The 25,562-nt window shown below is 40.5% G+C and overlaps 1 protein-coding gene and 1 long non-coding RNA gene across 11 annotated transcripts in view; both read left to right on the top strand.

Annotated features, from left to right (window-relative positions):
- RBMS3 (RNA binding motif single stranded interacting protein 3) overlaps nucleotides 1–25,562 on the top strand; it is a 719,476-nt gene that overhangs the window by 281,224 nt on the left and 412,690 nt on the right. The gene's annotated exons all lie outside the window — the stretch shown is intronic.
- LOC128904922 (uncharacterized) overlaps nucleotides 8,318–25,562 on the top strand; it is a 58,743-nt gene continuing 41,498 nt past the window's right edge. Inside the window, exon 1 of the long non-coding RNA XR_008464675.1 lies at nucleotides 8,318–25,562. This exon is cut by the window's right edge and continues 3,785 nt beyond it. This is a non-coding gene — a long non-coding RNA (uncharacterized LOC128904922).

The raw sequence follows: 25,562 nt of genomic DNA, 5'->3' as shown, positions 1-25,562 counted from the left end.
ATTTGTCTTTCTTTCATTTTTGTCCTTTAAGGAGGGTCTGTTGTCCCTCCCCAATAAAGACACTTCATTCTGAATAGAATATATGGAGGTGAAGGAGCATGGTCAACTCGGGAGTGACAGCTCTGTCTGAAATGTCTTTAACTATTATTTTTTACAATATACTTGTTTTTCTGCAGCTGTTGTTTTAACTTCACATACTCTTCAAAGGTGTTAAACACGTATTATCACATGTTGAAGTCACAGTTTTTACCAGTGGGTTCAAGAAGTCAGCTAACTGTGTAGCCTTACCTTATTTTTTAGCATTGAGTGCCCGTTACATTTGGTGGGAGCTACTAGGTGCTAATATTTTTGGAAATCAGGCCATCGAAGTATACTTTGGTTATAAATAACTGTGAGCTAATTAGGTTTTAAAAAGATAACGATTCACAAACGAAGTGCGTCTTTCTTGCCTTTCACTAGTAAAGAGATTGGGTCAACTTGAATGAATTCCTCGCTGGCGTGGATGGCGTACCCGCGTCTCCGTACTTTCTTTGAGCAAGTTTCTTTTTTGAGGACTGTGAGTCAGCAGGGTTTTGAAGTGGATGAGTCATAGACAAACTAGCTGAATGATGGTTACCAAGTGGGTGGGGGAAGTAAAGATTTTATTCTGGGAAGGTGTAAATGCGGACAGAGGCCAAGTCTGGAGGTGAAGGAGGCCGCGGGATGAAAGGCATTAACTGATAGGAAGCACTGAACTGGTGTTTGACGCTGCTGCTCTTCATGGTTCGCCGCAGCGATGCGCTTCCTTGTGGTTTCATTTGATGCTCCTGTGAGAAGGCTGTGCCTCTTTTGGGGAGCAGATGCCCCAAATGAACAACAGCTAATCCTGACAGATAATAGAGAAACATTAACTTTGCTGAGAGTCAGCTAGTTTCTATCTAGGAGTTAGATTTCTGACAAAAAGATAAATTGGGCTAGTCCATGCTTCAGCCCTTTCATTCATACAGAGTGTAAGCCTTTCACATCTCTCTGGCTGGGACAGGCAGCATCAAGGGATCCTGTGCAGCACAGATTAGCGTGCTGACCTCTGAAATTAGAAACAACAGTGGCATATTGTATTGTCTGATGAATCTTCTTGTAGGGCTTAGAAACAGGAACGCAAACCACATGAAAACATCCCGTTCTAGATAATCCCATTTACTGGCTGGTAGAAGACCATAACGCTGCTCCAGAGCATCCCTTTATGTGTTTCTCACATGTTCCTGCAACTCCTCAAGTTGTAATGGAATTTGAAATGAGATTTCCCTTGAGGTGTGAGGATTTTTTATTACACAATATTTTGTAGTTCAACAGAAAACCAGAAAAAATGACTGTCTATCATTGCCACCAGAGTTACTGCTGGCCACATACCTCTCTATATTAGCAGATGGTGACAAAATCTGAGTTTTTGGGATACATGCAACATTTTATGTGTAATGGAGTGTTCGCTTTAGAGTGTAATAGCAGAATAGCTGCCAGTCAGAGACCTTTGGAAGGGACTGAAGACCGGTGGCTTAACAATCAAGCTGCTTGCAACCCTGGCTCTCTTTCCCTTCCCCACAGTATGTTCAGATAGCCCAGCAGAGAGAGTAAAGTAAACACTTCAACTGATAGTATCCTGGCGTGTTCAGAAACTGAAGAAGGAAACTGTGGTCACCAGATTCCAGCTGTCCTGTTTCCTCTCCCAAATGAAAATACTTTTATCAGAATAGTGTATATAAATATTTTTTAGTGCAGGCTCAACTCATTCTAAAACTATTTTAATTACAATGTTTGTATTCTCCTGATTTCGTATCTAGAAGTTGTGAGACACTGAACTGAAGGCTGAGAGGCAATCTGATATGCTCTCTAAAGGAAATACAGGAAGAAATTTACCCAGCCTGGTAGAACAAAGGAAGAGCCAATGGCTGAAAGCTGAAGCCAGTAAAAGTCAAAAGATGACACGGTGCATGTTTTGAAAGGTAATGGTGATTTACTGCTGGAACAGATTGCTGAGGGATGCAGCAGATTCCCCTCTCACTTGAAGTCTTTAAATCAACATTGAGTGTCTTTTTTGTTCATCCTCAACTTGCTGTGTTCAATCCAGGGGTTACTGGGTGATACTTAGTGGCTTCTGTTATGTAGAAGGTCACAGTAGATCATCATAATGTTCCTCCTGGCCCTAAAATGAGGGTCTGTGAGCTGCGGTTGCTTGTATCATTTGAGTAACAAATTCAATTGCTAGTGGTAATGGAGGACATGCAGAGCCAAATCTCAAATTGAATCTAGGTGATGGGGAGAGTAGAGATCCATGTGAGAGACACCTCACTTTCTTAGCTTCTGTGTTACATCAACTTAGATTTCCTTAGAGTCATGCTCACTTACCTACACCCTGCCTCTCGCTTGGCCCATTGCATTTCAGGGATTCTTAATGGCATAAATCACAGCCTGAAATGGTAAAAGGAGGGAGGATTCAGGACAGATTAACGAAGAGAACAATAGGTAGGAAAGCATGACTTTAAGTGCCCTCGACTTTGGGGCCTTACAGCGTTTCTGACTCTTTGGCATATAAATTACATCAATTTAGAGTCCCTCATGCATCAATAGATTGGGTAGAACAAGTTCTAAGGGAATCTGAGTGAGCATAAGTGGGTATAAATTACATTACCTTACAGATTGCCTGTGAATTTGGCCCAGATTCTTTCCTTTATTTTCATTATGTCAACTTTGTGCATTGGCATTATGGTCTTTTCAACAACTGGCCTGACAGCTAATGAGTTCTTTCTACCAACAGTAAATCAACCAAGTCAGACAATGCTCCGTGTAAATACTCCTCTCTATGTTCAGAGTATTCAGAATCCCATTAAATTTAGAACAGTGTGCTAGTAGAAACGTATGTAGAGAAGTACTGTGAAAAGTGGTAATTATTCATAAGCCACCTGGTTTCTTCTTTGCTCCCCGGCTAACCATGTTCAGAGTCTTGGGGAGAATTAAAAAGGGGCTAGACAACATGATAATGCTGAAATATAAATTGCTGCATTGAAAACAATTAAGTCCAAATGGCTTTATGAAGTTTTTTCGATTTGTGCTTGTTTGCTCTCCCTGAAATTCCTGCAACAAATAAGGTTGAAAGAAAAAGTCAAGAAATAAACTAGTAACACTTCCATTCTTGGGGAGCTGAAACAAAGGAAACGTTAACTGCAGTTCATTAGGAAATAGAATAGAGTTTGCCTTTTATTATTGAATGGAAGAAAAATTGTATTTGTATGTTAATTAAGTTACAGTAGAATTTGCTTTAGGAATAAATTACATGCATGCTATGCAACTTATTTCATCTCTCGGTTCAGAGTATATTGCTAAAAGGCTAAAATCTATCCCAGATTGCAATGTTGATAAATATTTCTTTGCCACTTCATTATATTTTAGAGATTCTTTTTTTTCTTTTTCTGATGTTGGCACTTCTGTATTTTAAGAAGCCATGGGGTAGGCAGAGCAAGGAATTCCTAACAGGTTGTTTCTTCTGCTTTTTAACCTGCTGTATGAACTGAAGCTAAAGTTGCTATTTTGCATGTTCCTTTTCCGATCTGAGATCGGTAAGAAGCCTATAGAATCTTATGAAAGATGTTCAGAGATACAGTTGATGTCTCTTTTCTTTTTTTTTTTTTTAATGTTCTCATGTGGTGGGAGCTATATAAATGCAAACTACCCATATTATTTCCTATCATATAAGATTTTCTATCGTGCTTCTCCTCCAGAATCCCTGTGTTCTCTTGAATGATGAAATTGCAAATGTTCCATAAATGTCAGTGCAATTTATTATCATCTTTCATTCAGAGCATTACAAAATGATTTGCAGATGCAGGTGTTGCTAATGATTTTCAGCCGCCCTCCTTAAAGATTGGAGAACACAATTGTCCCTGTTTCTATAACAAGGATGAAACTTCTTAACTAAAATGAAAAGGCCAGTTTTGAAGGTGTGTCTGGGTTGCTACTACATCTTCTTGTGGCTCTTTTTATGCTTTCTTCTTCTGGAGTTATTTTTGCTTAGTGGAATCTATTGGCTGCAAAGGAGTTAGAAAATTGTTTTATGCACAGAAGGATGCTTTAGATGAAAAGGAGGGGGTAAAGAAGAAGAAAGAAAAATAAAAGCTGCTTGGCAGGCCTAAAAAAGTATGTTGCAGTATTTAATTGTGGACATTGTGGCTCTTTCTTTGTCACCTAAAGACTCTTAAGCCTCTATTTACTCCTAAAAATCTACTTTAACAGCTTCACTTGCAGTATCTTACAGATTGCCTCTCATTTTGGTTCTAAAAAGTCCTTAGTTATAGGAGGCATTATATGTGACTCTTATCGTGGAGCATTTGAAAGGGGATATGTGAGGAAACGTTTCTGGTGATATCTCAGACACTCTTTTGTTAAGTTTCCTGGTGAGGAAGTTGCCTGAGAAATCAAAGCTGTCAATAGAGGCATACTAGAGGCACTAAATGTTTGAGAACATACATGTCTATAGACTTGACCCCTTGTTGGTGAGGACATTGGTCAAAGATCCTGGTGATAGGAATGACTATATCAGTAGAAAAAGGACAAAATTCCTTCTCTCTGCAGGACCGAGCAGGTATACTTCTTCCTGGTTGCAGAGGGATGCACGGATTTAGCATTTTTTTCCCTGCAGCCTCTAACGGGGAAAGTACTGTAGAGCACTAGCTGCAGATTAAAGCTTTCTTCCATGGGGAAAAACCCTTGGGGGAAGGTTGGTGCAGTCATGTCAGCTCTCTCTTGGGGCAAATCCTCTTAGGTGTTACTGTATAAGGGGATGCAATTTGCAGCCATGTGCCAATGGGAGTAAGTCAAGTGGGATGGCTAACGTGGCCAATGTCAAATATATTTTAGTACAGCTGTGGCTATGAGATTTTTGTTGTTGTTGCCTTTTAAAGTGAAGGTGTACATATTTTGCTTGTGGCAGCTCTCTGAAGGTTCACTGGCTCACTCTTTATTTGATTTTGATTAAAATCGATGTTTCTGCCAGCCTTAGCGATCTCATGAGTGAGATATCTGAGTTTGATTCCTGTATTTGATCTTTTACTGTGCTGTATGGTGCAGGGAATCCCTGCCTCCCTCTAGGAGGAAGGCAGAGCTTCAGATCTCTGTGCAGCAACCCTCTTGGGGTGGGGTGGCTTTGACAGGCCCTGCAGGAGGTGCCTTTTAGCACTAATTGGCTGCGGATATGCACCAGGTAGGCATTCCCAGCAACTGAAGCTTCCCAAACACAGAACAGGCATGGTCAGTACAAGTCTCCCATCCCTCCTTGATAATCCTATTTAATATTTATATAGAAGGATCAGGTCTTGTGGAGAATAGGGTGCTCTGTGTCCTAGGTTCACATAGACCTCTGTGTTTCTCCAGAGGCTGAGAGCAAGGGGTGCCAGGTAGTCCTTTTCTCCACCTAGCAGAGGGGAAGATAACAGGTTGTGAAGTTCTGAAATTAGGCTGGGATCTGAACAGCACGTCGTTACTGAAGTATGTTCTCTATTAAGAAAGCTGAGGCAGGCTTAATGTCTTAGATAAACTACCCAAAGGTTGGTGAAGTAATTAGTAAACGTGCACTGTCAGACCAACTAATTTGTTTAATCTTGAACAGGCAATGTTTATAGATATTTAAATCATCTTAAGAAGTGGTTGTCCAGAGTCATGGCAGGATCGTGATCTATGCGGTGCTGCAGACAAACAGACCTGTTCCCTTCCTTTGCTGCAACGCCACTGAGCTCTGTAGAAAGGGAGCGCAGTCTGACCACGCTGCTGTCTCGTGGTTTTTTAATTCAGTCCTAGTGCTAGAGGTAATTCTGTCCTTGCTGCCAGCTGCTCCTCCTTCCCTGGTGCAGGCATTTGCTTTTGCATGGCTACCAGGTGAATCAGGCTAGGGAGCAGATCTGGCTGAAAGCTGAGGCATTTTGGTTTTTCCCTTTTTTTTTTTTAATTTTTTTTTTTAATTAGTTTGTGCATGTGTCTTTGGGCTCCCTGAGCCAGCTCAGCACACAGCCAAACAAGCACTAGTGCTGGCACCCGAGAGAGAGTGGGAGCACCCAGCCGATGGAGGTGGCGAGGGCAGAGACAACTTGCACTTTGGGCAGTTTAAATCGGTAACAAAACTACAACCTGAGTTTACATGCCTGTTTGTGTAAATTGAATAGTTTCCTGATTTCTGGCAGGAGTTGTGTTTGGGTTCTCTGGGGTCCAGGGACAAAAATGTCAGAAGCTTCACTATAGTGACTGAGTCTTTCAGCTTCCTGTGTGGTTCTTTGCCAAATTAAATAGAGCCAGGAATCTCAGCACCAGCAGCTGTAGGGAGTTAATCCCACCCAGATCCAGATTAGCCATGGCACATTCTTGTAACCATAGGCACGACAACTTAGTGTAGGCAGCTGTTCTGATAAACCGATCTGGGAATCCTGCCCTTGAAGGAATGTTTGATGTGTATTGGTCACAGAAGTTGTTTGCAAAGTTATGGTGAGACAAACTGGTAGCCTTGACAGGAGTTGCATGTTATTGTCACCGTTGTGATGGCAATACCAAAAATTACATGAACAGCTTTACTTTAGAAGTGGAATGAATTTATAGCTCTACCTGAGTTATGTAGATACGATGCTAGTACTCATCTCCGTGTGTTGTGAAGGCAATGTCCATTGGCTGATACATTAGAGGTCTGACACAGAGAGACAACAGGTGTAGAGATGGACAGTTTGCTTCCTACCCCAAGCAATATTCTTAAGATTGTTTGGAGCCGTAAAGATGGGTCAGCTTGGGAAGCTGCTTGGCTTGGGTACCAGGCTTTGAGTCTTAAGAGTTGGGGATTTGAGCACTGTTTAAAGGAAAAAAGCATGATTTACCAGAGGGTATTAGGATGCTAAAAGTTTATCTGGGTTCAAAATGAGAATGGATAACTTCATTGCCTGGAAATCCATTGAGGATGCTTAGTACTTGGGAATCGCCTCCAAAAGACTCTCCGTGAAGTGCCAAACCGTCAAGTTGTTGAAGGCTGGGAGTGTGCTCAAGGGTAGTATCTCTGTTAGTGTGCTCCGTTCCTCTGCTCTTCTCTTGGCATCTGCTTCAGGCTGTTGTTGAAGGCAGGATTTGGGGCTGGATGGACTTCTGCTCTGACTCTGTGTAGCCATTTTGGTGACTTGAAGAGAGAATATTAGAGGTAGCAGAGTCCAGTAGGTAGAGTATTGTAACCGTAGGTACAACAGCTTGGTGTAGGCAGCTGTTCTGATTAAACTGATCTGGGAGTCATGCCCTCGTCGGAGTGTTTGATGTGTGTTGGTCAGAGAAGTTGCTTGCAAAGTTATAGCGAGATTAACTGGTAGCTTTGGTAGTTACCTTGATAGAGTAGGCATTCTGGAAGGAAATCCATTATTTTCTAGGCTCTGCCATTAGAGTGCGGTTTGACTTGGGATGAGTTATTTCACCTGTTTGACTCGACGCTCCCATTCTCCTGGCACGTACCCTTTATCCATGCTGCTGTTTCAGTTGTCAGCTCTGTCAGTTGAGGACATTCTTAGGCCACGTTTGCACAGTAGCAAGAGAGGCAGCACATTTCAGGGACTTACCTTTGCACTGCTGGAAGTTCTGCCTCTCAGCTGAGATTTGGTAGCTGACTGTGAATGCTTTAATTTCATTGTGGATGTAAATTAAAGCAGGTTAAATTAAACTATCCTGAAGCATTGCCACGAAAATGGTTTACGCTAACTTTGAAATTGTAATAGGTCAGGAGCTCACATGTATGGGGTAGGATGGGGTAGTGTCCCAGGGTGTACTAACTCACTGATTTCCCATTGTGGCGACATGTCCCCTATGTTCTGCACAGTGCTTTGCTCGAAGGAGCTCTCAGTCCATTTTATGTCACTACTCACTATTCTAGTAATAATGATGATAAATCTGAATAGCAAAATGATTCTGCTCAGATGTTCAACCTCTGCTGCTCCTTTGATTAAAGGAAGATTTAATGCTTTAATTTGAGACATGTTTTGTTAAAGAATAGAGGGCTTTGATTCTCATGTTTATAAAGGGGGGCACTTCCTGAGCAGAATGGAAAACATTCTTTGCTGGTGAAGGATGTTGAAAGTACAGGCACTCCCTGCAGCTGATGGATTTGTTCTGGACTCGTATTTATCAGTACATGTTAACAGAAAAGAAAAATGTTGAGGTATTGTTCCACAAACAAGGTAAATGATATTCCTCCCCACCCTTTTGCTGAGATGGGTGCAAAACCTGCAACTCCACCTGAGTAAATTTTTGATGTTAGGACACCTTTGTGGCAGGATTTCTTTTTTTTTTTTTTTTTTTTTACTCTTGATGCTTGTTCCTTCCCTTCATATTTTTTGTCAAGTGACTGTACCTAACTTCAGCAAGCATTTTAGAACGATATTTGTATGGCAAATAATGTGCGTCTTAAATTAAATTAAATTTTGCTGTATTAGAAGATAATTTGAATTGCAAATAGAAAACTCCTAAAACAAACACCAACAAACTCCCCCAATGGTTTGACTTCCTGGCCTTATTTGAAAGACTGGTGACCAATTCCGATAGCAAAGACAAAGAAGATATTTTTCTCCATTTTTTTACTTTCTGAGGGAATAAAATTTAAGTGCCTATTGTATCATAGAGAAAGAACATTTATTATGTAAACTATTGGTCTTCCAGCTACAGTTTGGCATTACGATTTTATCAGCACTGTAGAGTGTCACTAATATGACCCAGAGCTTAAAATTGCTACTGTCACTGTAACATGTGTTTCTTCTAAAACTATTATTGTCAGCCAGCTACTGCAAGTCCAATTCCACATTCTAGCATCCTCTCTGAGAACAGCTAGGCTTAGCTTATCTTCCTCTTGGCACAGAAAGGGATGTGGTTTTGAGCTCAGTAGGGTGCAATCAGAGCTGAGTAGCGCCGTTCTCCAGGAGCAGCACATAATAAGTACTGAGTTTCAATCTGCTCTCTCTTCAAAACCAACATGAACATCGCTGGCTTGGCCAAAACTCAAAGATAAGAATTTTCAGGGTTCTTAAAAGTAGGGGTGAAACTACTACAATTTGAAAGATCTGCAGACCATTATGTCTTGAGCAGAAGGAGAGCCTTCAGTTGCTCTATAAAAGACTGGCCATTACTGCCCCTTTTGAGAAGGTGCAATATGTCTGTCCTTTTCCCTTGTGCAAGGCAAGTTGATTGCTACAGCAGTAACAAGCCATAACCCTCCTTAAGAGCTTTTGAGAGTCTAGCACTGGCCTACACTCCATAAATTGGAAGTCTGTGAATCCTGGCTGGCCCCACAGAAAATATATATTGTGTTGTAGGCTCTTTGTGATCTTTTCCCCTTTGCACACCTTCACAGAGCCAGACACAATCCAGCCCATTATCTGTATGTGAGAGTTTTCACTATTATAGACTGTAAAAGTTTCTATTAGCAATTCTGATTTGGAAAGGACAATTGGAGGCTGAAAGAATGGCAAATGCAATCCGGATATAACTTTTTGATCCCAGAACCCAATTAAATTTGTGGTTTTAAAGTGTGCGTGACTCCTGAGTTCAGCTCTAATACTAGATTTATATTATTTCCTGGAATGAAAGTCACTGCAGACAATTTCCAGAGGAGCATAATAATGATCCAGTGAAAAATGAATCTGGCTTTTGATTTTAAATTTTTTTTTCACAACAGAAATAAGATAGAGAACCAATTTAGTTTTATATTGGCTATTCTTTTAATGCTCAGTAACTTTCCTACCATCGTTGACTTCTCTTTTTCCCAGATACCTTCTTCATTAGTGCTGCTGTTGCTACACAGTGTTAGCATGCATTTGTCTTGACCTGGCTAATGCTATAGTGCTACTATGTATTTGGGGAGAAGAAAAAAAACAAATCCAGAATATTGGTTGAAGGGAAACTTTTCTTATCAAATACCCTATTCATAAACTCACTTTTCATGAATAATGAGTATTCTGTGAACTGTGTGTTTCTCTTTTTTTTTTTTTTTTTTCATCATGTTGAGGTCCTCTGCCTAAAATGATGCTTCAGCACGAACAGTTAAGGTGAGGGGGAACTTTAGACAGCAGTAACCGTGAATGCTCTGTGCTGAGCTGCTATCTGGCTCAAAACAGCCTTTGTGCTTCTGAATTATTATTAGAGACACTTAAGTTTTGGACTAGCAGTACTGTATCTGTGTCTCATTCCTAGTTATATCACAGGACAGGTTTTGTCTCACAAGGAGACTGTTATCTTAATTGTGCTGCCTCTTGGAGTTTGTGGCACCTTTTGCTCTTGCAGACCTCTAGGAAAGAGAGCTGAGATATGCCAAAGATGAAAGGAAGTGTCCTTGCCCTCCTCTTCACTCCTCTTGCCGAGCTCTTCGATGTGGAGTTTGGCAGGTTCTGTCAGTAGTAAGAGGTTTCTGGTCTGTAAAGTGATATACTTGAGAGCTTTGGGGAAAACCGTAAGTTATTCTTAGGCAGAAAGTGACTTTAAATTCTGTTTTCCATGGAAAGAAATGAAGATGGTGTGAGAAGTCTTGCTTCTATAGAGTTGAGCTTTTTTTCCCCTGCCTTTGCTGCCTGGCTCTTAATTTAGGGGGGAACTGGCTACCTGTAATATTTATCATAATGACGTTTTTGTCCGTCAAGGTTGCTCTGAAAATGAGCAAGTATCAGAAGTGTAAATGTGCTCCTTTGCTGTTACCAGTGGACTTGCATGGACATGAATGAAGCTGTTTTTTTCAGCTACCTGAGGTTGGAGCAATGCAACCCATTTGGCATCCTCTTTCTAACCCCATGTGACTGGGAAACAAGCTGACTAGAGTCTGACATTTGTCTAGGTAAATTTCAAAAATAGGTCCATCTTCATAGTCTCTCTTTAGTTTTAATGTGAATCACAGCTTTGTTTTCCACCTTTGGTTGCTACTGGTTGAGTGTTTTCCCAGATAAAGCGAATATAGTTGTGAAGTAGAAGCATATTCACTTTTACTTCTTCTTGGACATTTTTCCCCCTCCAATCTGAGCTCTGTCTAGACACAGAGCTGAGGGAAACATACATGGTAATGTAGTTCCTGGATTATCCTGGATTTGTGATAACCGTGGATACAGAGGGATGAATGCTGTCAAGAACAAGTTTCAGCTCAGATGAATGTTAACTGAAGATGAAAATCACTATGAAGAAAAAGAACTGTTGCCGCAAAATCAAAACAACACATCCTTTTTGAAGCCTTTGGGAAAGTCCTTCTTGGACAAAAAAAATCTTCTGTGAATCAAAAAGATATCCGTTAATTCCTGTTATCCCTTCTCTATTTCACATTAGAAGATACCTTGGCTATGATGATCATCATCTTTATTCTTTCTCCGCTGTCTTGACTGAATACAGAGTATGACTCTGACGTGGTCAGTGTGATCCTCATTTCAGATACTGAGAGGAGAGGTACTCATCTGTGTCCAAAATCAAAAAGCAAAACATCAATCCACGTGAACTTGGTGATTCAGTGAGATCTTGGAGGAATACTTTTTCTGCGAGCAGCTAACTTACTCAAACTGATGCTGATTTACTGAGTAAACCTGTCCTGATACAAAGCTTATTGTATCTCTCAGCATTACCTAATAGAGGGAAAATTCAGCAGAATGAAGACCTGACCCCTAAATCTAGCTTCTTTTTTCCTTCCACTGCCACCCCACATCCTCCCTCTGCCCCCCCAAAGCCGGTTTGGTAGTTGACCACTTTGCACCTTGAAAGACCAGCAACGTACCCTGTGGTTTGTCCATTCAGAGCGAAGCATGAATCAGAAAACTGGGCCGTATCTCTTCATCTCCTTTTTTCAGACTCTGAGAACAGCACTATGCTATTGGTGCTGGTTTTGAGCTGAAGTTCCTATCTGGATAACATATCCCTGGATACGGTATGTTGAACTTGCAGAGCTGGTCTGCCGCAATGAAATCCCGGACCAGATGAGTTGAAATGGATACTTGAATGAAATCATTATTACTCTCCCAGACACAGAAAAGTAGACATACAGTAATGGCTTAGACAAAATGCATTGTTTAAAGACCATGTTAAATGAATCCCTCCAGGAGGCCTTACGTTTTTATGGAGAATGCTGTCCAAGCAAGAAAGATCTGTTCTTCCTTAGTCCTGCAGAATAATTGAATATGATTTTGAAACTTCAGTCTGCTTCATGTGTTACTGTCCAGGTCAAATACCTGCAAAAATAAATATCATACTACTTTTTCCATCAAGATAGACATGTTTAGAGGCCCTGTTTCAAATCAGATTGTTTTTGAAGCCTAGTACTATACTCTGAAATCAGAGTAGTAGTTTTCTCAACTGATTCACAATTTTTTCCAAAGTAGATATGTGAGATTTTCTTTCTTCTGTTAAACCTAAAAATGTAGTCTCGCAGAACTTCTAGGCTCTCAAGGTGGAGCAGTCACTTTGCTTGGAGTGACATAGGCCAAATGGCCTCAGGATTAGTGATACAGAAATTCACTCATTGTGCTGCTTTGTCATCAGTCTGCTACCAGTTCTGTGGGTGCCTGTCTAAAAGTCTTCTCTGTGCGTTGGTGCTTATTGAGAGAAAACCATATACAACTTGTCTCATTCTGGATATTCTAAGGAACGCATCTTGGAGGAAGAGGTGGAAATTCTCTTTACAAATGATCTTTGATCCCTAGGATCATGATTGATAGGAAAAAATGTGTCTGTATTTACTTTAAAATCCTCTTTCTTTAAACAAGAAGATCCAGAAGGACAGCTTTGCTAGAGATAAACAGATCAGGGAGGAGAGAGTCAGAAAATAGCTTGGTCGTTATTACAGAGAACGCATCCTCTGCGTTTCATATATTCAGAATGTATGTTATAATAATTTTAAAAGTTGCCTGTAAGTTTTTCCCCGGCTTGCACTTGGAAATTGGTGTGTATCTCTGTGTGTAGGAAATGACCAAGAAATAGAGTATCCTGTCAAGATGTTTTGTAAGCAAATAATTAATGTCCTTTAATTCTGGTTTCATACCAGACACTGAATGTTTCTCCCTCTGCACGCACACAGACACACAGAAGGGGAATGCAACCTGACGCATGCATTCCTTGTCAGGTTGTCCATTTGTAGAGATGAAAGCTGTCTTTATGTCTACAGTCTATGATGTGCCTTTAATCTCTTTATTACCAAGATGGCGTTATAAATAAGGTATCAAATTTCCTGTTTGCCTTTTTATTTTCTTGATATGTGAGCAAGTCTATGCGCTAGTTCTGATTTGTAGGTTTTCTTACATGTAGAAGTGATTTTTGGCAAGACTGTGTTTCTCTCTAGGGTTCTAATAATATAATAATATGTTATTTTGCATTGCACAGAAGTGTTTATTTTTAATCTCTGGCTTTGCTGCTCAGAACGTGATAGGTATTCAGTGAACTATTTGTGTGTGAGAAGGGTATGCCCAACATGGTATTTAAAGGTTCTGTTACATTTTGAGGGGCTGCAGTGGGAACAGTGACCGTGTTACGTGATACTGAAGATGTGCCTGGTGTGAACCTTAGTTTTCCTCTGAGAGTTTGATGCTGTTGGGTAAGTAGTGTAGCACATTAGCACAACTGCTTCTTCCCATGTTAGAGTGGTATTCCAATTTTAGCTTAGCCTTAACTGATCTTAAATCTTTATCCTGTCTTCAGCGCAAAGATGCTATATACACAGGCACAGCTGAATGGCGTGAGGAAGGTTATGAGTTGCAGTCCCCAGCAGAGGTGAATCCCATTATGATGGTTAAGAGTAGTCATGAGAGTAAAAACTTGAGGTTCAAATGGTGATATGTTGGTAGGCTTGGTAAAACATGATGAGTTGTCACTGAGTCGTCACTGACCTGACATCTGGCTTACTAAGGTCTTATTGTGCTGGAGAGGAAAGCCTTTGTATCCCATTAGCCATCTCCTGAACACAGTTCTTTCCCTTCCCCTCACTCAGTGGCAGTGATCCTTATGAAAGGATACAAGACTAGGTTGTGGGGATTCTTTTTCCCTTTCCTCACGGGATCCTAAAAGATTATGGTATCTCTGTAACTCCTATTTGAGCCTCAGTGGAAATTGGCTGTCTGATTTCCATTCTGACATGGTACATCATGAATATTGAAACTCCTAACATACGCAGCTGTGTGTGCATTTCTGCAAGTACTACAACTCTTACAAAAGCAAAGCAGAAATTTGCTGAGCTCTAAACAAAATACCTTCTTCCTTAGGAGATGTTTCAGAATACAGGTATCATGAACAGATGGGAACAAGGGTTCACCAGCTTGATATTGCTGTTGGTGATGCTGGTACTGGGAGCAGCATTCAAACATGCAGAAGAGATGTTTGGGCAGCAGTTGCATACCGCTCTGCAGAACCAGTGCAACAGTTTGGAAAAAATCTTGATTCCTTTTTGAGTAAAGATGTGGTGGTTACAAATACCCAACTGTTTGCTAAGGGCCTTTGTGCTGGTTTTGGGTGGTAAGTCACATTTGAGCCAAACATAGAAACCCAGCAGTTTCTGTAGAACCGCCTGCGGAGCGGGATGCCACACAAGTAGCCCCAGCAAAATCTGGCCTTCATTGCTAAGAACAGAACCAGGAACAAATGTTAAATTTTTAGTTTTCTACATGCATCTTCATCTATTAATAAACAAAAATATAGCCATGGAAATTTGTATGCCTTCCTTGTGAAATCTCTGCTTTTATAACGGTTTCTTCATACTGTAGAGCAAAGCTAACAAAAACAGTGGTTTTATGAAGCAAACAGTGTTTTTTCCTATTAGCTTTCTGCAAGCAAACCTGAAATAAATAGTTGTGCAGCCGGAGTATGATTTGCAAGCAGTATTAGAATAAAGATAATAAAGAAGAATGACATTTCACTATAAGAACTCAGTTTAGTGGCATCAATCTTAATGCAGTGTTACCTTTTCTGCATTTTTAAAAGTGAAGGAATAAAGTGATAGTGGCCTTAAAACTTAGATGTTGCAATGTAGACAGCTGCCAGCAGAATCCAGTCTTCATTAAGAAGACAACTTTTAGTATTGCAATAAATTATTTTTTTAATTAAGACTCTTCTGTATCTTTATCCTTCTTGGTCCCAAGGAATTGCCAAGTTAGTGGTTCTGAAATGCAGAGCATATGAATAATGCAGCTTTACAAGTAAGAAATGTGTGTAAGAAAAATCATTCGATTCCAGTATCAGTTTGTTACTGAATGTTGATTTAAACAAGTGGAGGCTGTCCCTCCACTTTTGTTTTGAATTCCTATTGTTTTAGTTTGTAAACTTTCTGGAGCCGAGACATCTTAAGTTGAGCTTATGCAGGGAGCAGGGTTTTGGCTTGGACTTGTCAGTACTGCTAGGAAAAGAAAAGAAGTTTTTGAAGGGAGAAAGAATCACCAAAAGTGTGAGAAGTAATGCAAATTAGAAATGGAACTTGAACATACCACATTTCAAATTCTGTTTGGACTTTGGTCTATCCAGCTCAAATTGTAGGTGGAAACTGTAGTGAAAAACAGCTAAGAAGAAATTTTATCAACTCTTCCGAGGCACATTATAAAGATACAAATACAGCGAATATAGTAACACAAGAGAACTTGATTTTTAGAGTGTATTTGTAAGAAGTAATCAAATGGGATTACTCAATGGCTGGTATTAAACAGCCAAGAGTTGTTTACTGTATGTGCTCATTTGATTTAATTGAAGTTTTGATATAATATCAAAATACATGTAATTCAGGCAGCAGATTGTTCTTTTTATTGAAAAAAGATCAAGAAAATCCTATTGATTTGCTAAAGTAAACTCGGATGCTATTTTCAATCAATATTTTTTAAAGAATCTTTTAATCAATTCTCGTGGAATCTAAAAGTTCAGTAATAGATATTGTTTCTTGTGTTTTAGGGCCACATTTTCCTTTGCTGAGACTTCCTTGTAGAAGAAAAATAGTTAACAGAGGATGACATCTCTTCTGTGCTTTTCCGCAGCAGGAACAGAATTCCTGCCTTACCCTGTTGCGGTCTTTCCGCTGCCTTCAAAGAGACTTGGATCAGACCCATAAATCTCTGCTCACTTCTGTAGGCCATTTGAAGGCATTGCTCTAGAATCAGGTTTCTTCCATTCGTATTCAATTTGTAGGATTCACGGTATTTGACTGAAGAAAATGTTCAGCGATACCTTCTGGCAAACTCATTCACCAAAGCATCACTGTCTGCTTCTCATTATTAGAGAGGGCAGGGGAGGAAGAGCCGTGAACATCAGCGGTGGTACCCAGGGTGAAGCTGTTCACACCTTTTCTGCAACTGTGGAGTGCCTGTAAAATGCAGGAATGGTTTCTCTCCATCACTGTCACATCCTTGAAACTTTGTCTGTGCCAGAGCTCCCGCTCCATATTAGGCATGACTAAGCTCGTCGCGTCTAAGGGCAGGATTACCAAACACGCTAGTACTGAGGTCCATTTTCCAACTTCTGGAAGCTCTTCCCTTATCAGTGCCTCGATTTTCCTTCGGGTGTTCCCTTGGTAATAGAGAAGTTGTGGTCTAAAAGTGAAGGAATCTGACCCTCTTCATGCCAGGTTGTTTTTTTTCCTGTCTCTCTTTGCTAATGTATCCTTTTTCAGGGCAAGTGAGAGAGAAAGATGATGTTGTCATCGTGTGCATGGTTTTAAAATGGTTCAATAAAATTCTTTCTCAATTCTAAAAATATATTGCTGGCTCTTTACGTAATACACTGTCTTTAACTGTGATTTTTATCCGGACCTCAAAGCATGAGGAGCTAGATTTTTTTTTTAAAATTGGAGGTGGCCGACTGTGGCATTCCTCACGCTGGCCAGTACCTGAACCCAAGTAATACCTTGTGCAGCAGGTGTATTAGATACAGCTGCCCAGAGATATCAGGGAGGTCGGAGGTGTGTATGTTTAGGATTTAAGAAATGTATTAGTGCATGGCCCAGTTGTCAGCATCTGGCTTTAATTCTCCTGTAGGAACTGTTCCGCTGCCCTATTAAAGGGGAACTAAAGAGAGAGTGGAGCTAGTATTTAAAAACTGACTTTAGGTTGGCTGCTGAGTGGAAGAAATATCCATGTGTTTTTAATAAAATTTAAGGGAAACATTATCAAAGGTTTTCAAGATGACTGTACATCTTCCTCCCCTCCAAGCCCCATCAAACAATAATTAGGAAAGATTCTGTTTGAAGTGAATGGGGGTTACTCCAACAGAATCGGGGGGGTGGAGGGGTACTTTTGCCTCCTGTAACACTTCCCCTCTTATCATCTTCAATTATTCTTTTTGTATCTGTACAACAGTGGGAAAGGATTTTCCTTACATTAAAGTAGGGCTCTTTCTTTAACTCTTCACTCCCACTGATACTTCATCCTGTGAGGTTGTATTTCTAACCGTCAGCGGCGATGTCGTGCAGTTCTTTGAGAGCATTTTGTGAGGGCTGCCTTAAAACATGGGTTGGTGCCGATCAGAAATGTTGTGGACACATGTGGTTTCTGTTATATATCACATAACTGAAGTTATAACAAGGTTTGACCATGGATAAATGAAGACTTCTGTGGTTTCTTGTAATTTGTGAATTTGTCTAATCAGTGTTGCAAACATCTTACTCGTGATGGGTCTACAGCACAGCTTAGTGAAATATTAATAGCCCTAGAAAAGAAAAAAAAAAATCACTTTTTCTTCCAAATATCAAACAATTGGTATGTGTCCTGATTAGGGTTGGTTATTTTTTTCTAATTGGTTTTGTGTTTTTTAAACTATGAGACTACACAGGTGCAGGGAACTCTGCTGCTGTAGCCTCCTTGTAAAAGCAGTTTTATTGGAAAGGAACATTACATTCTCCGATGGAGTCAGTTTGGGGAAAAGTTTCAAGGTAGCACGTGGGTGAGAAGTGTGCAAATCACATTATTTGTTTACAGGATTATAAAAGCTGAATGAGAAATTAATTCAGCACGGCATGTTGCTTTTTCATTTGTGATTCTTAAGCGTTGGTCTGTAACATCAGACAGCACAAAATCAGCGTTCTTAAACTAATTCTGAAATGGTTAAGATTTGTAGTGGAATAGGCATAGAAAATGTACATATAGTGACTCACTGGAAGAGGTAGGAACTTCTGTCCTCCAAATCTGAATTTAATTCTCGCAGTTGTGGATACTGCATAAGCTGGAGAGACCTGAAGCCTTTTTTTACTTTTTTTTTTTATTCTTTAACACCTTTTGATTGAGAATGTGAAGTGCCACAATACCTGTTACCTTCCAATAATTGCTCCTTTTACACATCTAACAAATGCGTCCCATCATGTTTGATTTTTCATTTACATACTGTGTCCTCTCTTGTGAAATTCCTTTGAGTTTAGGTATGTTACGGGGACTGCACCAGGGTAAACGGGAAAGGAGAATTAAGTCCAAAGTCTCCCTGACTGATAGGTCTGACTTGAAATCTCTTTGCATGTGGTGACTTTTGTCTTTCCTGGCAAACTGTTCTGTTCGTTGAGCTGCTGTTCTTCGTATTAAAATCCCTTGATGATGACTATACTGTGTGCTGAACTGAAGCTCAAGTTTTCCTTTCTGGATGGTCTGTTACCAAAGGACTTACGCAAAGTGTGTGTGCAGGTTGCTTGTCTCACAGCATCAAGTGGTGTCTGGATGTGAGCTGTCGGCACGTGAATGACGATGCTGTTCAGTTAGTGACACACAAATAATCAGGGACTGACTTTGTTCCCGCATCCAGCTCAGACAGAAGTTCTCCTTGCCTTCCTCGGGTGTCTGCTAGGAGGATGAGGGCTTTCTAACCCTTATTGAGTTCCAGGCGTGTCGCACCCCAAAGCAAATGGGGTGGAGGTCGGTGATAGCTTTGCATTGCTTCATCTCAGGCTAATTGCAAAGGGGTTGCTAACATGCCACTCTGGGTAGGATTAGCGAGGTCCTTGCCACATGTGAGCGTGCGAGTTCAGCTTGAAATTCTACAGTAATACAAGGATGTCCTTAAATAGCACTGTGGAGCCTTATAAATTAAGGATTTGTTTAGTCTTTCATTGTTCTAAGGAATCTGCAATTATAGCATTGGTTTGTGCATGAATGTATATTATTAAACCAGCTTTAAAAAATGCATAATGCTTGGAGAGCGGTGTTTTGCAAAGTTGAAACTTGGCATTATAAATTCATTCTTTAGCGTTTGAGTGAAACATGAGGAAAGAGTGCAAGTCTGTCAGAAATTAACTCCTTGTCGTCCTCCTTTCAGCTAAATAACGGGGTGCCTTCCTTTCCTTCTCTGATAACTTAAAGCATTTTCTTGCTTTAAAGATTTTGTTAAAATCCTCAGGACACCCCTTCGAACCAGTCAGTCCATCCCCAAGCCCCTGCACAGCATTGAGTACAAACTCCTAACAGATCCGCTTTACGCTGAAGTTTGCAGGCACCTCATAAATGCTAAGCCAGAGCCAATATAAAGACCTCCATCTCTTGGGATTAACGAGCACTCTTGAAGAAGGCGGGGGGGGGGGGGGGAGAGAAAGAGAAAGAAAAAAGAAGCCCAAACTACTCTTTGTTCAAGTTTGCCTTGTACACCTTTGCCTTTTGAAGAGTTCTTATTATAAGCAAACTTTTGATTTAAATTCAAGGTAAATTTTCTTGTTAGTCACATTGTTTTTAGAAAAAAATACCCTAATCTTAATTGAAAGGAGCCTGATCCCCTAAAATGATGATATGTAGAGTACCCATTGAGTTCTTTTATTTTGCTTTGAATTTTTGCGACATCAAGGTATGTTTGGTTCCCATTCCTAGGCTTTTATGTACAACGTGAAGGCTGGAAGTATGCTTTAGGAAGTAAAAGCTGGCATTCTTAGATGATCATTTGTTTGGAGGAGCTGGGGTTTTAAATAAAACATCACAGATGAGAAAATCAGAAGAACTGTCAATGTTGTCATTACCTGAATGCAGTTCAGATCAGTGGTGTTGAAAAGTTGTCATCTGATGATTACACGATGGCCTGTGACACAGAGCAGTTGTCTCAAAGACAGGTGCGTATTAGGTTGATGTAACAAAATTGCTACCTGCAGAAAGATAGGCAGAGTTGTACTCTCATTCCTCGTATTTAACTTCACCTGCGACGAGGCTAGGAGACCGTGCTAATTGTGAGAGTAAGAAATACTGAGCTATTACTCTGGGGAGAAAAGAGTCTGCGTGTACTGAGATCAAACCAAGCTAATAATTGCTCTGGATTTCTAGCATTGTTATAAACTAAAAACACAAACAAATGTGGTTTTGCTAGACTCTCCTTTGGAGGCTTCATTCCCCTTTCAGCCCATTACATGAGTTCCATCAGAGAATGTAACTCCAGCTTTTTATTTATTTTTTGTGTCTGTGTGCATTCATTGGAAAAAACAAATTTGACCTGCCGGTGTGAGTCAGAAGAAGTTTTGGTGTATGCTTAGGCAGAAGGATGCCTAGCACTTGACTGAGGCTGACTTGACAGAAGAGCTTTTAATTCCTGTGCAAGTACATGGAGACCTGGCACCTGCTTCCGAGGGCAGCTGGGGTCAGTGTTACCACACACATACGCACAGTTCCTCTCCTGTAGCACAGGAATACTTGCAATCTGTTCAATACTTGATAATTTTTGCTTTTAATCGGAGAATGCGCTCAGGGATGTGTGTGCTCCTAAATCCCATTCTTGTTGTAGGTGAGTGCCTCAGAAAAGCATAGGGAATACAACTAATCCCCCTTGGAAGTGAAAGGCAGAGTGGGTGAAGCATCTCAAATCCCACAGTCAGCCTGTCAGAATCCTGAATTTGAACTCAAAACTCAGGAGATTCAGTCCGGAGCTTCAATCAAAGAACTGTTCTTTTCGTCTCTTGCAGTCCTTCATTTTCAAAGATGTTCCTGTTTAAATGTGTCTTGACCACGTACAGGTGACCTGTGCGGAGCAGGAAATAATCAGAAAACCTTGAGATGCTCTGTTATGCTTTATTTCAAAGCTCTGACCTGTGCAGGATGCCTTCTGAATGTCTCTGACCGTCTCCTCTCACTTCTGAGCCCTCTGTGGCAGATCTTTTGTCATGGGTTTCCGTTAGTGAGAGCAGAGAGGCTGTTGGCAAACCTTACACCCTTTTAATATCTGCTTGAACGCATCTAAAGCAAATCAGGGAAATAATATTTATGTAGCATGGTCATGAAATCATTAGCAAGCTGGCTGGCAAATTAGAATTTTTTAAAAAGGGAAATTTAATTAAATAATGACATAGTTGTAGTGCGATTTCATATCTTCCTCCTAGACAAGCATTTGTTATGAGCTTAGGTAAATATTAGATATTTATCTCATAGAAGTTGCAGGAAAATTTAAATATTTAACATCCTAGTAGTCTGCTCCTCAATATTTAATTAGAAGGACAAGTTTCTCTTGTTTTCTTGCTTGGGTGTGAACTTGTAACGTACAAGCATTCAACTCACTGAAAGTACGATTTTTGCTATTGTAATTTCATCATTAAGTGGCTGCTCCAGGCATTAAGGCTTTTATTTCAAAAGCGTTAATGTTATTTGTAACAGCCCGGTCATGAAGAGCCTGGTCAGTGGCAACCAGCACCTGCAGCTGGTATTGTAGGGTAAAGGCACAGAAATTGTTCTATTTGCTTTCATGGGTCATCTCCCATATTGGCTTTTGGCATAAGGGCTTTTCTGGAGGGGGATGTTAATCGAGCATGCTGTGAGCTCTCTGTGGCCAAACCAGCCATGGTCTTTCTCATGGGTATCTGTACATCCCAGCTGCCACAGCATTACATGGCAAGCTTATACAATGAGTACTTGAGTGACAGATACAGCTCTGGTCTGGGAGTAAATTTTGCTTGGCTAAATTTTCTAAGGCTCCAGATGTGTTGTCTTTCCCTCTGTTTATGTTACACTATCCCTCTCCTAATTTTCTAGTCTCTAGGGAAGAAGCTGCAGGTGGTTCCTACAGTTCTTAGCCATGAAGCAGTTGGTCCGGAGGAGCTGGAGTCATCGTGTTGCTCCTTGATTAGCAGGTCTTGGTAGAAGCTTAGGTCTAGATCTAGAGTCTTGTGACTACAAGTGTGCTTGAGACAGCAAAAGACTGTGGAGTTGGAAAGAAATTTATTATTAGACCTTGTGCCTGGTTTGTAACTCTGGTACCAGCTGGAAGGGAGTTTGAGGTATGCAGCATAAGAAAAGGCTTATGCGGAAACTAGACTGGCAAAGTAGAATCAATTGTGTAACGGGATGTCTTCAGCAAAGGTATTCTCGTGTTGTCTCCCTGTTATCTTTATTTTTTTTTTTTAATTTATTTCAGAAGACATACACCAGCTATTTGTAATTTTGAATGCATTAGGAAGCAGTCAAAACAGCGACAGCTAGGTCAGAAAAACAGATGCATTCCTCCATCGTAATTGCATATGATAATCCTCTCCATTGTTGTTATTTTAAAGGAAATTATACTGATTTTAAATTAGTCTTTGATTTGTCTTCTGTGTGAGAACCACAGCCAAGTTATCTTTGCCTTAGAATTGACAAAACTGCACTGTTTGTCATACAGTCATTTAGTAGCAACCCAGCAAATGCAATGCTGTTCTGCAGCATAACTGTATAAATCAAAAACTAATATTTGCCACCACCTTTTAAAAAAGTTGCTGACATATTAGAGAGATGCTAAATGAGCCTTATTGATGTTCCGTTTTAATTAAATACAAGGTAAATGCTCAGTAATTGCACCTTTCATTAAAATGTGAATGTGTGATTTGCAAGCTTCCCGGCACTGCCCTTTAAAAATCATCTGAAAATATTTTGGTCTGGTGGCATTAAGTCACTATAGCTTAGCAATGTATTGGTAACTTAATAAGCTGCTGGCATTTGTTTTGGAGAAATTGTCCTTCGTATGCAAAGCTGTCAGACTGCTTGACTATATAATTCTTCTTCATGTGAAATAATACGATAAGGTTCTCGGTATCGAATTGAATGCTTTACCGTGACCCATACTGGGGATCTTTGTGCATGGACTGGAATTGCTACACAGCAGAAGTATCATTTGGTGACAAACATGCTGATTTCTTTACATCCGTCTGTCTTATTTACAAGATAGACCACCTACTTTCTGCCGTGCACTCAGGTGCAAGCAGTTGCATGTTGCGAAACGGAGCCCGTGTCCTGGTTATTTTTGATTCAACATTTAATGAATATATGTTGAACTTGCACTTTCAATAACGCAGGTGTGTTTATGCCTCCTTTGAAAGCCAACACATGCTGTTTTGTGAGAGAAGATAGGGAAAATTTACATTCTTGCCTGCCTTAAATTAGGATCTGTATTAACGATTTAGACTATTGCGTTATGAGAGCATCGATTTCATCTGTTCCAATGATTCCTTTTAATGAAATTGTTCAAGGCTCAGCTCACCACAGAGGAGAGGCTGCTCTCTGCATTATTGGAGCCAAGTTAAGGTCACAGATCTTGGCTCTTCCATCATGAGAATCGCTCAATAGAAAACATGGATGGGCCAGAGAACAATTTTCAGCTAATTCCGTGATTGCTTTGAAAGCAGTGGTGAAAAGCACAGGAGTTAATGAGCCTCTCCATTACTTACCCATTCCACCTAACTCAGCAAGCTAAATAAAAACCCCCTGATATTCAACTGCAGCTATTGTTTTAACTGTCCCCCAAACAGACCTGTTTCAGCTGAGAAGGTGGCCTGCCTCTAGTGAGAGGGAAGATCAAATGGCTGAAAGACTGACTCTCCTGCTTTCTGTTCTCCTGTCTGTCAGTGGCCTTCAGGAAGTCACTTCATCTTTATTTTTTGTCTTCTCATATGAAAAGATAATGTTTTCCCACTTTGTGAGGATTCTGACTTTGCAGTGTTTGAGCTGCCTGAGAAAACACAAGTGCAGTTAACTGTGAAGTGTTCCTGTTGGCTAGCATAATTAAGATACGGTGTTTCCTGTTCCTTAATGTTCTTGTTATACGTTTAAAAAAAAAAAAATTCCAAAACCAAACACCCCAACAAAAACCCACCAAAAAACCAACCAACCAAAAAAACCCCACACAACCCAGGCCAGATCTTCTCTGTTTCTTCATACAATGTGCCTGACACGGGGTCCTTTAAAAAGAAAGCTAGACAGTCAGAGAAGAGCTACACAAGTACATGAGTTACATTGATAAACCAGTACCAAAAATGTCAAGGAAATAGTTTTCATCCTGTTATGTGTGTTTGTGTATAGAATTGGAAATATGTTGCTATATACAATACAATAATTATATATGTAATATTTTTTGCTGTATGTGAGGATATAAATATTTAATGTAATATAATCAGTATCTATAACAACTATAAAAAAAGATGTAAGCATGTGTGGTTTTGTGTATGAATAATTAGATAAGATTTAGTAGATAGAATAACAATTGGATAGGTACAATAATACTTCTCATGTTCAGGATGCCCTTGAGCAACACTTCCCACTTCAAGGGCGTTTTCATAGTTTACTGCCCTGTAAGTATCTTTATGGTGGCAAACTCAGAAAGCCTGTCTTCTAGGGTATCCTTTGTGCATTCCCTAGATAGCATTGATAGAAAGCTAATTTCCTTGTTTTCATGTAAACAAGGAAAGCTGCAATTCAAAGTGTTTTGTCTGGCACAGAAGAGACAAATGATAGTAATAACACTTACCTCTTACGTAGCGCATCTCAAACCATTTGGTCTAGCTATGAGTCAGGCGCTCTCAGGGGTTACCAGTTCCTTATGTCTTACCGTGGCGTGAGTCCTGAATGCTCCCCGGGTCTTGGAGGACTGCTACATTGTGTTCAAGGATGAAAACAGAGGCACCCAAAATTTCAGGCTTTCATAAGGTGGAAAAGACAAGAAAATAATCCAGGATTATATGCTTTGAGAAACATGCTTTCAGCAGATGCAATTCATGCCCGAATGCACCTGAGTTGTGTTCTTACTTTATTATGCTCCAGACATGGGTAGAGTTTAAAGATCCCTTTCTGCGTCGCACAGCTGGGCTGTAATCCTGACTCATGTCTCCGGTCACAGCCCAGGCAGGACAGTGGGCAGCAGTAGCTGTTCCGGCTTGATGCTCCTAGCTGGGGCACAGGAGCTCAGGTGCGTCCTGTCTTCCCTTCTCCAAGTGTTTCTGCAGTAGCTGAGCGTTTGTCTGTCTCTTGGTCTATTCTGATGAGAAAAGGGTATCTACAAAAATTCCTCTGGGAAACCTACCGAAATGTTGGGAAATCCTCAAAAAAGAAATCGGTGTTTTTATGTGGCTTGCGCTCAAGCTCCTTGTGAGGATTTGAAGTGATGACCTTACCCTTGCACACATTTCACTTTTGGGAATATGCAGCTTTACCAGTTGTGTGGGAATGACTGGAAGGAAAAATTGCCAGGAAGGAAGGAGAGAACTGGACCAGATTTTGTACCTTAACTGCAGTGTCGCTGATGTGAATGTGATTTCTAGTCTCCTCGTCTGGTCTTTTTAAGTGATGTATGACTTCTGCTTAGGCTGCTCTGCATTCCACCCCCCCTCCCCCCCGGCCCGATGCTTCCAGACTCTG

The sequence above is a fragment of the Rissa tridactyla genome, chromosome 2, assembly GCF_028500815.1.
Source record: "Rissa tridactyla isolate bRisTri1 chromosome 2, bRisTri1.patW.cur.20221130, whole genome shotgun sequence".
Lineage (NCBI taxonomy): Eukaryota > Metazoa > Chordata > Aves > Charadriiformes > Laridae > Rissa > Rissa tridactyla.
Note: the sequence above shows the minus strand (reverse complement) of the source record. Positions and strands in the feature narration are given on the sequence as shown.